The sequence below is a fragment of the Physeter macrocephalus genome, chromosome 19 (assembly GCF_002837175.3).
Source record: "Physeter macrocephalus isolate SW-GA chromosome 19, ASM283717v5, whole genome shotgun sequence".
In the NCBI taxonomy this organism is placed as follows: domain Eukaryota; kingdom Metazoa; phylum Chordata; class Mammalia; order Artiodactyla; family Physeteridae; genus Physeter; species Physeter macrocephalus.
The window spans coordinates 30,871,906-30,887,922 of NC_041232.1; the positions used below are offsets into that span (position 1 = coordinate 30,871,906).

The 16,017-nt window shown below is 40.3% G+C and overlaps 1 long non-coding RNA gene across 1 annotated transcript; it reads right to left on the reverse strand.

The window, feature by feature from the left end:
- Positions 1–3,314: 3,314 nt before the first annotated feature.
- Positions 3,315–7,664, reverse strand: LOC129391575 (uncharacterized). The gene is made up of 3 exons (XR_008615947.1): positions 7,606–7,664; positions 6,220–6,260; positions 3,315–5,833 (listed from the first exon to the last, which is right to left on the reverse strand). It is a non-coding gene; the product is annotated as an uncharacterized lncRNA (long non-coding RNA).
- Between the last annotated feature and the right edge of the window lie 8,353 nt (positions 7,665–16,017).

Consider the following 16,017-nt stretch of genomic DNA (forward strand, 5'->3'; position numbering starts at 1 on the left):
CTCAGCGGCCATGGCTCACGGGCCCAGCCGCTCCGCGGCATGTGGGATCTTCCCGGACCGGGGCACGAACCCGCGTCCCCTGTATCGGCAGGCGGACTCTCAACCACTGCGCCACCAGGGAAGCCCCAGTGCTTCTTTTAATGACATAATAAGAGCAAAAGATAAAGTGTTGCTACCTGGCCTTCGAATCTAGTCTAGTCTTATCCTTACTCTGCTTTATGAAATTCACGCATTCCTAGTATTACTGAGTCCAAGCTTGTACTGTTCACCACACGACGGGCCAGTAAATGGAGAGACAAGGTGTTGAGACAAGGAATAGTGACTTTATTTGGAAAGCCAGCAGACCGAGAAGATGGTGGACTAGTGTCCCAAGAACTATCTTCCCGTTCGTTCTTACAGTTGTCCATATAGGTCTGGTCACAATGTGCCTATAAACCTCCAACAAGACAATTGTATTCTCTGTTCTGCAACTTTTTATCTCTATATGAATGGAAAAGTGTTACACGTGTATTGGTCAGAGAGCCTTGAGAATAGGCTACCACGTATATTTCAGGCTATAGGCAACATTCTTTTACAACAGGTGGAGAGCCAGCCTGACTAAGCACAGGCAAAAGAGCACAAAGTTAATTGACCAGATTATTGACCTTTTTAAATTTTAAACTTCCTAGTAAATTCTGCTTCAAAACAATATAAAAGTGCACATGCTTCCTATAGTCAGTGAAACAGTGCAAAACCAAGAAAACCCTTCCAAGCCCTGGCCCTCATTTTTCCCACCCACCTGTCCTCAGGGACCCAGTTTTGATAGCCTGGTGTGTCTCTCTCCATATATGGGAAGGATAATTTTAGTAGAATGAGAATATTACTTAGCATCTTATCTTTCTTATTTCAAAATTCATGGTGGATATTCACCCAGGTCAATGGCTATGAAGTGAAGTCATTTGAAAAATAGCTGCATGTTATCAGTCACTGTTTGCTGCCTACTTAACAGCCATTCTCCCCTGCTTCCCTGTAAACAGAACTTTGATTTCATTCAGTATTAAGTGAGCAGCAATTTGCTCAGGTAATGCCAGCCACTCCCCAGTCCCAAGGAATGAATCAGGGTTGGTCTATAACGTAGGCACTCTATCACTCATAGTCACCCATCCCCTTGTTTGCTTGTTTCTATACAGTTTTTATTGAATATAATATTAATACAGACAAGCACTGACACATGAATAATGACTTACTACCAAGCAACATATCCATATAAACATCACCCAGATCAAGATACAGAGCATTACCAGCAACTCAGAAGCCTGTCTCATGCATTACCCTCCCCCAAGGCAATCAGCATTTGCTGTCTATAACCATAGATTAGATTTGCCACTTTTGGAACATTATATGAATTGAACAGTACTGTATATATTCTTTTGTGTCTTGATTCTGTCGTTCAACCCTGGGTCTGGGAGATTCATCTATGTACACTTGTGCCCATTACATTCTCTCTTCATCATCCTCTGTCTTGAGTTCTTGAGCCTCTTAGGATCTCAGTTGACTTTTGATTTCCCATATCAATTCTCCAACATGTGGGAGCAAAGTCATATCCCACCTTCCTCCGCCCCACCTACAGAAGCAGAAAGGTGACTACCTTCACCCTCCTACCCTCTTCTGTTAAGCACTGTCTTGAACATAAGGACATCTTCCCCCTTGACCAATCCCCTATTTTCCTGGAGCCATTGTTTACCTCTTCTTCCTTCTTTTACTTTCTCAAACCAGGTGTTGAAATATCTTACTTTGGTTATTTTTCATTGGGTGTCTGAATGTCCTTCTACTCTTTTCCCCATCCCCTCAACCAAGGGAACGTCTTCAACGCCCTGCTACTCAAAGTCAACTCTGATAACACTTTCTAGAAACAAACCCGTGACAGAGACCACGTAGTTAGTATACATTACCCTGGAATCCATTCTCCCTCCTTTTTTTCCAGTACAGCACATGGCTGCCCATCCACACACTACGTTTCCTTATATTCTGGGCAGCTTGATGGGGCCATGTGACTAAGCCCTCACCAACGGAATCTGAGTGAACTGATCGCACATCCTCTCCTTAGAGATTTGTCTTCTACTATTTTTCTTTCCTGCTTTTTTCTGACCACACATGTGGTACTGTGAGCCAGCTTTTACCATATAGATGAAGATAATACACTACATTCTAGAACAGCACTGTCCAAGCAAAATATAATGTGAGCCACAAGTGTGATTAAAGATCTTCTAAACAAAAAATGGATAAAATTAGATTTAATAACATATGTTACTTAACCCAATGCATCCAAAATATTATTTCAACATGCAATCAGTATAAAGTTATTAATGAAATATTTGAATTCTTTTTTCATACGGAGTCTTTGAAGACTGGTATGTGTTTGTACATGTATTGCAGCGTGTCCTAGTTTGAACCAGCCACACTCCAAGAGCTCAGTAGGAACTCGTGGGTAGTGGATGCCATATTGGACAGAGTGGTTCTAGAGCCTGGCAGAACAAGAGGGCAAAAGGAAGTTGGGTCTCTTGTGTAGACCTGCCCAGCCTCCCTGGACTATCTGGTTACAGTTATTATATGAGAAATAAATTTCTACCTTGTTGGAGCCAGGTTTTTTTTTTTTTTGAGTTTCTTCATCACAGAAGCTTAGCCTGTATCTTTACTAACACTCATATTCACATTTAAACACACACTGATAGTACTTACACCCTCTTTGAAAACTCCTACATTCAAGGCAGCTAGAAGCTTTAAACAATATTTAAAATTTAAGGAATTGTAACTGAAAATTGTAACTGGAAATATCATGTGGGGGAAATAGCGGGAGGGCCAGATATTCCATGGTAAACTAGGTCCCAACCCCATCTCGTTTTCATTTTACAGTTTTCTATTAATCCCATGCCTTCATCTGCTTCTCTTTAACATTTTTATTTGGAAAATATTTTGTAAGAACTGTTTAAGACAATTAAAAGTGATACACTGAAAATGGGATAAAGACCCAAAGAAGAGTAAGTGAAGCACAAATAAAGTTGAGGTACTTTAGAGGTCAGGCGTATGAAATTAGGGCAAATTGAATTGTTTAAAAGAGAAAATCCTGGGACTTCCCTGGTGGAAGAGTGGTTAAGAATCCACCTGCCAATGCAGGGGACACAGGTTCGAGCCCTGGTCCGGGAAGATCCCACATGCCACGGAGCAACTAAGCCCGTGCGCCACAACTACTGAAGCCCACGCTCCTAGAGCCCATGCTCCGCAACAAGAGGAGGCCCTGCTCGCTGCAACTAGAGAAGATCCCACGTGCAGCAACGAAGACCCAATGCAGCCCCCCCCCAAATAATAATAAATAAAATTTTAAAAAATAAAATAAAAGAGAAAATCATTGAAGCAGATCATTGAACTTTCAAAAACATTGAAAAGTTTTGCTATATTCCAGATAGTGGGCTAGACCACCAAAGACTGGGCCACCGAGAAAGACTTTTTGTGGAGAAGACACCGGAGCTGAGTCTGAAGCATGTGTAGACTCGAGTCAGCTGACATGGGGAGCAGAGTAGTAAGAGAATTTAGCAGAAGGAGAAGTATGTGCAAAGTCCCTGGGTGAGTACCCGCATGAGATATTCTGGAGACCACAGGCACTTGTTCTGACAAAAATACAGAGCGCAACAGCGGAGAGTGGCTGGAGGTGAGATCAGTGCAGTATGTAAGGGATGGCTTTCAGAAGGCTTTGAGGTCCATGGTGAAGAGCTGCACTGGTATCTTGTCGGTGCTCTGGAACCTCTAAAAATTTTCAGTGAGGTGTCTCAGAGGTGGTTGGTGGTGATGACCAGATCAGATCTGCCTGATAACGAGTGTGACATTACAGAGGGGGAACTGATATGATGCAATGACCAGTTATAATGAAGGTGAAAGAAATGGTGAATTCAAGAATGGGGTTAAGGTTTCTGATATTGGTGATAAAGTGACTTCTGGTCCCTCAAGTTGAGAAGGACATAGAGGGTTTAGAGAGCAGGATGACTAGTTCAGTTTTGGAAAAATGAAATCTAGAAAGTTGGTAAATTTATCCAACCAGGGAAGAAGAGCCTGAGACACTACCATCGGGGAGATCAACATTTAAGTCAGAGAGAGTGAGAACGAGAGAGACAGAGAGAGAGGGAGATTATAAAAGCCAAGGGAGAGGACATTTCAGTGCAAGTGCTATTAGGCATGAAGACTAGAACATGTCCTCTGGCTTTAGCAATAAGGCAGGTGATAATTTGGAGAGGGGTGTTCACTTGGGGCGGCCGGGGCAGAAGCCGGGTAAAAGTGAATGAAGGAGGGAATTGAAATAAAGTGGGCATGACTGTCACAGACCACCCTTTCAAAGAGCTTAACTCAAGAAAGGAAACGGCCCTCAGGACACACAAGGGAGGGTTTTTAAAAAATAATAGATTATAGGGGCTTCCCTGGTGGCGCAGTGGCGGAGAGTCCGCCTGCCGATGCAGGGGACACGGGTTCGTGCCCCGATCCGGGAAGATCCCACATGCCGCGGAGCGGCTGGGCCCGTGAGCCATGGCCGCTGAGCCTGCGCGTCCGGAGCCTGAGCTCCGCAACGGGAGAGGCCACGACAGTGAGAGGCCCGCGTACTACCGCAAAATAATAATAATAATAATAATAGATTATTTAAGCATTTTATGCTGAAGAAATCCTCAGTAAAATGGAAGAAAGTTATATCTCATAGAAATGCTAATCAGTGGAGCATCGTCCAGGGAAAGATCCCTCTTCTACTGAGATGGGAAGAGGAGATCACTTGTGGCCGCAGTGAGTCTGCAGAGCAGGCAGAAGGCAGGGACCCGAGGGGTTCTCTATTCTCTCTAAACTGAGGGAGGACCTTTGCTGCATGAAGGTGGAGGCTGCTCGCTCTGGATCTGGGGTGGCAGCCACCTTCTCAATTGCGGCACTTTCTCGTGTGCTTCTCAGCTGCCTGGGGGCGGCGACACAAAGATTAGAAGAGTTGGGTTGATTGAGGGTTAGGGCTGTGCTAGGTAGAGTTGGGGGGAGAGATGGGCAAGGGAAGATGGGCAAGGGAGCTTAGTCGTGTTCAACGTCTTCATTCTATAAAGGGAGAGGATGAAGAACCTGTCCAAAATCAGAGCTCGTTGCTGGTAGAGTGGTGTCCAAGATTTAGAACTTCTGACCCTCTGTCTTTTCCGCTGCACGAACTGAGGTGTTTCTGTGCCAGCTGTTCTCTGCCGCATACTTGCCCTCAGGTACTAACTTTCAGGGTGGATTACTAGAACACAGTCACCAAGCATCTGGGGGAAGGCAAGGTTTGCTTTGCCTCTGACCTTGCTTTTGAGCATTACTGAGTCACTGGTTGCTCCACAGGCTGCTTGGATTTACATATTAGCATGTGGAAACCTTTCCTCTTTCTGCTGGTTTCCAGCAGACATCCAGGAAGCACAGGGTTAGTACAATAGGGAAGGAAACTGGATAAGAGACAAAGCCAGTGATTGTAGAGTCCCCCCACAATGGAGAACTTCTAAAATCTTTTCCTGTTTTTCTCCAGTCACCACATCGTCTTTTCTAGTGCCAATTCCTTTCATTCCACTTTGAATATTTCCCCTTTGATTTTACCGTCTTCTTTGTTACAAGAAGAAATCGTCGTTACTGGGATTATGGCTTTAGTGAACCAGCAAGGGACTGGCTCCTTGCTGATACTGTCACAGATATTTCGATCACCATCCTCTTGATCGGCTACTCGCTGAAAACGTATCATCGAACCTCTGATCCAATCATTTTCCGAATTGAATGTAGGCTGTCTTTCCCTTTCTCAGTGGTTATCAGGCTAAATCTGAAAAAGAAAAGGACCCACTACCAATTAGAATTACTCTTAAATATGGGGGATTCATATTTCAAGTACTTTACTTAAGCTTAATTACAATTATGTAAATGATCTCAGATCACTATTAAAATCATTTCCACTCCAACAAATTGAAAGGCATCCTTGAAGTTACAGATCCCAAATAATGTGAATTAGGAATACTATAGAGACCTTTAAAAATAAGAAAATGACTATAGAAACAGGGCTGATAACACTGTTTAAAGGCTTACATTGGATTAACATTTTATTTTGTTGGACATCGTCGCACATTCAGCAAATAACAATACAGAGTGCTCAGTTAAATTTGAATTTCAGATAAACAACGAATAATTTTTAGTACAAATATGCACACTTACATATGTCAAGGCTCTGCCTCTCTGGGCCTCAGTTTCCTTATCTGAAAAACAGAGGCATGGATAAGATGATCTAAGGCTTCTTTTGCCTTTGACATTCATGATTAAAATCAGAGTCCAAATCAAAAGGAACATTCTTATGTCATTTTCCCATTTTCCCAGGTGTGTCCAGGAGTCTGGGGCCAGCTGGCCAGAAGGCAGCACTTCACGACAGGTAACCCCTTTCGTGTGGCAGAAACAACACTGGTGACACTGAACAGGAGGGGCTAGCTCTCCCTTCCGGTTACCTGCCATCATGAAATAGCTTGATAGTTGCAGGGAATCCTTAGTGTCAGGTCAATTTTGAAATTATATGGATTCCAAGTTTACTTGAAACCCATCTTTCCCCACATTAGAGACACACTAGAATTCAAGAATGCCCGTCGTAACTTTTGGTTGCTTCTCTACCTGGAAACTAACAGGCTCCAGGCAAGAACTCAATAAATGTTTATTAAATACATGAGGGAATGGTAGCTAACCAGGTACACTTAGGTTCACGCATCCTTTCATGTGAGTCTATGGCACTGGATTAAAAGAATCTCTGTATTGTTCACCATTTTCTAAATATAAGGTTTAAATAATTTGCATGTATCGATTACTAAGAGATTTTTGCTCCAGTAGGAGATTCTGGATGCTTTAATTGAAATTCATCATGCTGATACAGATGTTAGACCAGATAAATATTATATTTAGAGGATGTGTATTGAATCTATCTTAGCCTCGTTTTCCCCTTATTCTCTTGGCCATCATTGCAGTGCACTGTAACTATGAAACAAGTATATAACCTAAATGCACACGGAAGGCAGAATATGATCATATCAAAGGAAAGGCATTTGTGGATTACCTTCGCTGTGCCAGGTACTATGCATAAATGGAATTATCATTAAAAAGTCACAGCAATTCAATGACGAGGCAAATTTTCATTTATCTACTGTTTTGCTTGGGAGAGATTTTTTTCATGCCTTTAGGTCACACAAATGGTAGCAGAATTGACCTTCAGACCTAGGTTGATAAAATTTCTAACCCCATACTATTTTCATTGTCTGAAAGTAAAAGCAACGTTAGACAAAAGGGCATCTCTATCAAATGGAGTTGGTTAAAGGCGTGGAAGAAACCCCAGGAACTACAGACATCAAATGGAAGACAGAGGATCATGGTTTTTTAACAGAACCAAACAAAAGGTCACATTTGCTTGTCCATCCCAGCAATGAGATCCTTTTGTCAATTGTCAGACACATCACCTCTACTCTCTAACTTCATTTGTTTTATTTGGTTTGTTGAGGGGAGTACAGAGAGGGTAGCCTTGTCGGGAAGTCAGAGGATTCCAGCATCCGCAGGGCCACTTGGTACCTGTATCGTCCTGGACTAGTCATTTAGCTTCCGAGTCTTGTTTTCTCCATTTCTAAAATATCAACTCGGGCTTCCCTGGTGGCGCAGTGGTTAAGAATCCACCTGCCAATGCAGTGAGACATGGGTTCAAACCCTGGTCCGGGAAGATCCCACGTGCCACGGAGCAACTAAGCCCGTGCGCCACAACTGCTGAAGCCCGCAGGCCTAGAGCCCGTGCTCTGCAACAAGAGAAGCCACCACAATGGGAAGCCTGTGTACCGCAAAGAAGAGTGGTACTCGCTAAAACTAGAGAAAGCCCGTGCAGCAATGAAGACCCAACGCAACCAAAAATTAATAAATTAGTAAAGAAAAAAGAAATATTGACTCTCCCAATCCAATGCTCTCCCAAAAGCATTTTTACATGCAGGGGACCCACGTGAAATATACATGTGAATGTTAATTTCATAGCACTGTACAAAAATCATAATGACCACCTCAACTAAAGGCTACTGAGATGAATATTTGTTTTCCTAAGACCGCAAATATAAGAGAAAAAAGGACTTAGGATGCATGATGGAGTCTAGAGATCATTTGGATTCTAGTTCAGTCTGGCTGCTGTGGTGACTATAATGATTTTGGATATACTTGATTACTGTCCTTTCTACTCCACAGGGGAATAAATCATTTTATGAGTCTTGATTGCGTTTAATACCTCGACCATAAAAATGAGAACTTTCACATGAAGCGCTGATTTAGTTGTGACTAGAGCTATAGCAATTTGGACCAAGTTACTGAATTTGATAGCAGAAGAAATATAAGCATCCAGCAGTGGGTTGTTTCAAGTGAAAACAACTGTGCTGCTTCCAGAAACATTTGGCAAGTGATTTGTGTGGGGATAAAATAATAGCAAAGGTAAAAATGAGCAAATGACAAGCCAGTTATCAATGGACGCCCTGTGGAGTCACAAAAGCTGAAAGAGAGATATCCGGCTGTGATTTCAGGGTCATAATTCCTTCTTGTGACTGCATGCAAATTAAGGAAGAGTTGGCTAGACGTGACCATATCAAGGAATTTATGAGTCAGCATCAATAAATAAAAATGCTGACTAGGAGACTAAATAATTGCTTCTATTTCCTGTCTGACTGCCTATTCTTAAAGTTATGTCAGAATCATAAATAATGAAATCTGAACAGTATGCATGCATGCCCATGAGCTGGATTGGAAGTTCAAAATAAAGCCAGCAGTCCACATGAAGATTTTTTAAGGTAAGTTATCAGATATCGCCCATTCCATGGACCTTTATCTATTAAAGAAGATATCATAATCTCCCTCTTGTCAGCAGAGAAAAATCAAAGAATTATTTTTAGCTGAAATCTCAGGTACCAGAATATTTTCAGCTTCCAGAGATTGCCAGGACGTTGTAAGGTACATTTGGAAATTTTTGTCTCTGGGGAATAGAGGATTGTTTGGGGCCAGAAACAAATGTGTCTCCTCATGAATTTCAAACATTTTGCAGTTTGCTTCCCCTAAACTACAGATGTGATAAAGGCCTTTCCCTTTGAAATATGAGAAACAAACTTTGGCAGAAAGATTTTTTTTTTAAGGAATATTAGAAATGAAGTGAAACTTACATTGTGTCTTAGCCATTATTACGGTTCTTACTCCTGTCACAGTCATGATGACTGTCTCTTCTAAAACATTACCAGGACCCTACCTAGTATTTAATTGTGAACTTATTAATCTATTGGGGGTGACTTTATTTGCAGCTACAATTTGCTACATCTTTCTTTTTTTTCAGCAACTGACCCCTTTTTTCTGGTATCATGAGACTATTTTACCTCTTCCACACCAAATTCTCCAGGCTCCTCCCCTTCCATGACTAAATTATAATTTCCTTGAGAGCAGGAGTATGTCTGTCTTGCTCATGGCTATGTCCTCCATCCCTTATGCATAGAAGGTGCTCAATGTGCATTTTTGAAGTGAATGACTGAATTGAAGCAGGAGCCTCTTTTCTTTTCTTTTTTTTTTTAATTGAAGTATAGTTGATTTACAGTGTTGTGTTAGTTTCTGGTGTACAGCAAAGTGATCCAGTAAAAAGTAAATATATATTATTTTTCATATTCTTTTCCATTATGGTTTATCACAGGATATTGAATATAGTTCCCTGTGCTATACAGTAGGACCTTGTTGTTTATCTATTTTATATGTAGTAGTTTGTATCTGCTAGTCCCAAGATCCTAATTTATCCCTCCCCCACCCTTCTCCTTTGGTAACCATAAGTTTTTCTCTATGTTTGAGAGTCTGTTTCTGTTTTGTAAATAAGTTCATTTGTATCATATTTTAGATTCCACATATAAGTGATATCATATGGTATTTGTCTTTCTCTTTCTGAGAAAGAGATCTCTAGTTCCATCCATGTTGCTGCAAATGGCATTATTTTGCTGCTATGAACATAGGGGTGCATGTATCTTTTGAATTATAGTTTTGTCTGGATATATTTCCAAGAATGGGATTGCTGGATAATATGGCAATTTGAATTTTAGTTTCTTGAGGAACCTCCATACTGTTTTCCACAGTGGCTGCACCAATTTACACTCCCAGCAACAGTGTAGGAGGGTTCCTTCTCCCAGTTGGAGAAATTTTTATTTCAGTTTTTCACTGAGTTAGTAAGGTGAACGTGAAGTCCTTATGACTGAGAAAACAATTTACCAATATACTTTTTTTTGTACCTAAAAGGAAACTATAACTTTAGCTCACCAGAACTAAGGATAAATACTTTGCAGTTTTTTTGAAATGTTTTAATAATATTTGGCATCATGATGATAATTTTGATAACTTAAAACATTAAATTCTAAAGCAAACTGATGACTTGATTCTATATGTGATCCATAAACTAGACAGCTCACTAAACATCAAAAATAATATTACACATAGTTTACATATTTTAGGCTTATAATGTCAACATGATAGAAGACCAGTTTCTAAAAGTAGTGGGAAAATAATCATAAACAGTTTGGGTCACAGAGAAAGGAATTTGATATAAATAGAATTTGGTAGATATCTCTTTCTAGTATTATTAATAGGAGATTTTGTGTGAATTGCAGTTGCAAATTAGAAAAGTGTCATTCTTTTGGAGTGCAATAGTTCAGACAGCCCGGAGTGTCATGTGTCCAGACACTGTCACGGAGTTGGAGAAGGGTAATTGACAAGCATCAGCCCATATGTTGGATGAAGAGCTGTACCACACATCGAAAAGTGTTCACCTTTTTTTAAAAAAAAAGCCCAGATGAGACCAATTTCAGCTTCAGTAACAAGCTAGCTCAAGGAGAATAAAATATTTTTAATGGTAATTTAAGAATATGTGTTTCACTTTAGCAGATGAAATATTCTTTGCTCAAGGATAAAAGTCAAATCTTAAGGTTTGCTCTCCAGAAATGAAGAAAACTCTCAAGTGTAGATCAGTGCTCTACTCTGTTGTAAATCAAGTAGCTGAGCTTTGCAACTGACACAAGGTAAAGAGAAGAAGAAAAAATGGCAACCAAAATTTTTCTGAGGTTTTAGGAATGCCGGCCTGTAAGAAGATAACAACATTCTCTGACAATGGGGAAGATGACAGCAGGGGAGAGAAGGAGTCTTGCCCCTGACATTCTAAAATTTAAAAGATACAAAACATCCTCCTAGAGATGTTTTAGCATAACACAAATCACAGAATTGGAAGAAGGACCAGTATTGGTATTAAAGCATATAAAAAAGGTTAGGAAATAAATGATGAAAGTACAGCTCCATAATAGCTAAATTCAAAAATGCCACGGGTGGGCTTCCCTGGTGGCGCGGTGGTTGAGAGTCCACCTGCTGATGCAGGGGACACGGGTTCGTGCCCCGGTCCGGGGAGATCCCACATGCGGCTGGGCCCGTGAGCCATGGCCGCTGAGCCTGCGCGTCCAGAGCCTGTGCTCCACAATGGGAGAGGCCACACAGTGAGCGGCCCGCGTACCGCAAAAAAAAAAAAAAAAAAAAAAAAAAAAAATGCCATGGGTAACCCTGGATCCTGAACCAGGAAAAAAAAAAAAAAAAAAAAAGGTATATGCTGTAATGGACCTTATTGGTGAAATCTTGGATATGAGCTGTGGGTTAGATAATAGTGTATCAATGTTAAATGCTTGATTTTCATCATAGTACTGTGGTTATGGAAGAGATTGTCCTCATTTTTAAGAACACACACTGACAGATTTAGGGAAAGGGGGCATAATATCTGTAACTTATTCTTAAAAAATGGTTCAGAAAAAAAAGTGTGTGTGTGTCTGTGTGTGTGTGTACATAGAGACTGAGAGGGGGAAAGAGAGGGGGAAGAGTAAGAGAGAGAGGGAGCCGGTGAGCAAATGATTAAACAAATGGGGGTAAAATGTTAACAAGAGGTAAATCTGGATAAAGGTAAACTGAATATAGGAATTCTTACTATATTCTTTCAAAATAAGAAGTTACAAAATAAAAAAAGATAGGTCAAAAAAATTCCCATATAATTAGAAACAAAATAACATTTATCACACTTGGGTTATTAAATAACATGAATTTAAAAAAGGAAGTCATAAAGAAACCTAAGAAATACATAGAACTGAATATAAATAAAACTACATGGAAGAATACATTGGGAAGGGGAAAGCAGTCCCGAGGAAGAAATGTATAGCTCTTTAAAATAAATGTATCAGAAAACAAGCAAGCTTATAACCAAACCAGCAACGAGTTTACCAATTTTTTTCCTTCTGGTTCTCCAACCACTTGGCTCTAGATGCAGGGGCAGTCATGCAAGTTCCCCTACCTTCTGGTTGAGGATAGAAAAAGGGAGCCCCAGTAAGGCAGAAGGTGCCAGGGAGTCACAAGAGGAAGAAGCCCAGGAAAGCAACAGCCATAAAGCTGTTTACAAATCCTAGGCTCACCTTCGAGCTGCACATATGTGGATCTGATCCTAATCAGCACATTAAAGACTTTGAGAACTGAACCAACAGATTGCTGCCCAGGTTCTACACTGGCCAGTGCCTGAAAATACTTGAGACACATCCAAATAGCATCCAAATATACCAAGCAAGAGCCCACAGAATGTATGTTAAAACCTGTGACCAGAACTTAACCTAGCTGATTGTCTGCTAAAATTTAAAGAAAAAGAAATCAATATTTTTCCATAGGACTTCACATGGCTTAGAGTCTTGTAATGTAATATTTAAAATACCTAATACTCAATCTAAAATTACTCCATATGAAAAGACCCAGGATATCTCAACTGACTTTTGAAAAGACAATCAACAGAAAGTAACAGTGAGATGACAAAGATGTTGGAATTAAATAACAAAACTTAGAGGCAGCTTTTATTAAAATTCTCCAACAAGCAATTATGAACACTCTTAAAACAAATCAAAAAATAGAAAGTCTCAGAAAAGAAAGAGAAAACTAAAAGAAAAAGAAAATGGAAATTTTAGAACTGAAATAGACAACTGAAATGAAAAATCTCACTGAATGGGCTGAATAGCAGACTGGAGATGACAAAAGGACAAATCAGTTAACTTGATGATAGATAACAGAAATTATTTAATATGAACAAGAGGGAAAGAAATATTTTTAAAAATGAAAAATATTATAATCCTAAGAGAAATTAAAAAAAAAAATCCAATGTCTATGTCATTGGAGTCTCAGAAGAAGAGGAGAAAGAATGTGATGCTGAAAAAGAATGTGAAGAAATAATGGCTGAAAATTTCCCCAAATTAGAGAAATATATAAACCTACAGATGCAAGAAGCTCAGTAAATCCCAAATAGGATAATCTTAATAAAATGCATTCCCAGAAATATAACTAAAATGCTGAAAACTAAAAACAAGGGAAAAATCTTGAAAGTAACCAGAGAAAAATAATTACCTATACAGGAAACCTTTTTGTTTTGAAATAATATATATACAGAAGAGTTATCAAAACTATACAGTTTTCCTCTCAACCTTTCGCCCAGCTCCCTCTAATGTTAACCCAAGAGAACCATGAGAGGATCTTCTGGATGACCAGTTTCCAGAGGAGGAGGAGCAAAGGCTATCTTGGCATGGTCTGATGCCCAGGGTAGACCAGATGCCCCACCAAGTTCAAACCCACAGGGGAAGGACCCCTTCATTCAGCCAACTCTATCCTTATGCAGCAGTTCTTCCCCAAGCGCAAGGCAAAGCTTGTCCTGGTGCTCCTTACCTTGGAAGATGTTCAGAACTTTTTTGATTCAACCTTCCCTCCTGAAAGGGAGCTGCTAGCCCAGGTTCTCTCTCTCTTCAGAGATCAGATGTGACAGAGAAGTCCCAGGGGCAGTTCTTGAGGACACCCTGTTCTTCTCTTCCTCCCCAGAAATTCGCTCCACCAAGGGACTTCCCTGGCCCAGCACAACCAAAATGGTCAACAAGAAATATCCATAGCAAGGGCTCGATTCAATCTTGTGTCTACAAAGCCAGAAAACAGAAGTGAATTACCTGGTAAGCAGACCCACCTTCCAATAAGTCTATTTCTGAAGGTACAGGACTACAGCAAAGTGCTTTTTCCCCTTTTCTACTAAAGAAACTTCGATTTTTTTTGTCTCTTAGTTTTATTGCTATTAATTAAGAGATTATACAGTGGCTCAAATGTAAGCTTGATATAATTGCAACTCTTAGAATAATGTTTTATAACTGTAGATTATTTAAATGTGAATCTTATCAATTAATTGCTTCCATTTTATTCTATTTGTAGGTAGTATAATTACAATATTTTTGTTCTTAGCAAGACCCCTAAAATCATTCAGAAACACAGCAATAATGATTTTTTATCTTTCTTCTAAAATAAGTTTGAGCTTTTTCTCTTTTGGTTTCATTGCTATTATTTAAGTGATTATGCAGTAACTCTAGTAAAAACTTCATGGGATCATAATTCTTAGGATAATGTTCCATAAATGTATATTCTAGAAATGTGAATCTCATTAGTAATTTGCTTTTTTAAAATTTGATTTCTGGGTAGTGTATAGTATTTTTATTGTTGCCATTTAACAAGTTTCTTCTCTTGACCCAGAAACAGAGCAATATTTTGTCTCTCTGCTAATTTACCATTTTCCCTCATTTCATTTCAAAGCTGCTGTTGTCATACAGTTGCTCCTGTGGAAGTTTGACCAGAATCATATTATAATACTTCTTAGGATAGTGTGATAAATGTATTTTATTCAAAAGTAAATTTTGTGAGTAAATTGTTAACTTTTATTTCTAGATAGTGAAAGATAGTATTTCAGTTGATGGTGTCGAAAATGTTCCCCATAACCTGAACTATGGGAAAAGTTTTATACGAGCAGTCGTACCATTGGAGGTATTTGAAATTCAAAGACCATATATGCATTCCAAGGGCTGCATTTACCCTAGTTATGAGACTAATATGCTTACCTAAGTAAATGTTAATTTAAAAGAAAAGCCCTCTGATGGCTCTCACTATGCATAACATAAAATCCACAGCCCTCACTATGGACCACAGAGCCCCAGATGTGCTGAGCTCCACCATTCCACTGACTTATCTCATGCGCACTGGGCTCCGGTCACTGTCCTCCCACAGAGCCTCAAGTTACCAAGCCCCTCCCACCCTTTCATTCATGCTATTCTCCCTCTTCCTGAATGCTACCCGCAACCCCAAAGACGCCTGTCTTCCCTCATCCTTCTGGTCTCAAATGTACATCTCTGGAGAAGCTTTCACTGATTTCTCAATCAGTATGAGTTCCTCTTTACCATAACACTCTGGGGTGTGTAACTTTTCATTAGTAGCATTATCACAGTGTGCAATTGTATAATTATTTATGTGATTATATTTGAATGTGTGTATCCATACCTCTGTGTCATCAGGGATTAGATCTATTTCTTGTTCATTTACTGTGTCCAGTAAATGTCCAGAGCAGCAAGGGGAGGGTGCTCCTGGCATTTGTTGGGATATTTTTCCTTGTGCAGGTGTTTTAGGTTTGGCTGCAATAACAAAGCATAAAACACAGTCTTCCAGTGCCTAACAAAGCAAGCATTTCTTTCTCACTCATGGGTTTGTGGATGAGCTGTTGCCTGCCTGGGCTTGGCTGGGCTTGGGTTTCAGGTCAGTTCATTCTCTGAGGCCTGCTTGTCATTTGAGGGCCCAGACAGAAGAGGCAGTGGCAACCTGGGCCCGGTCCCCTCACGGCGGACCACACAAGCCCTGGCAGGAGAGTGGAACACAGGCTGCTTCTCAAAGCCTCTGTTCAGAACTCATGCACCCTCTTGTCTGCCCATCTTCCACTGGTCAGAGGGCCCAAGATCAGTGTGATGGAGAAATCAACTCCACCCAAATGATCTAATGTTACCAATGTCCCTTGGCAGCTGCTTCACAGCCACTCTCTAGACCCTGGAACCCCAGACTCCTGCCACAGGCCCCATATTC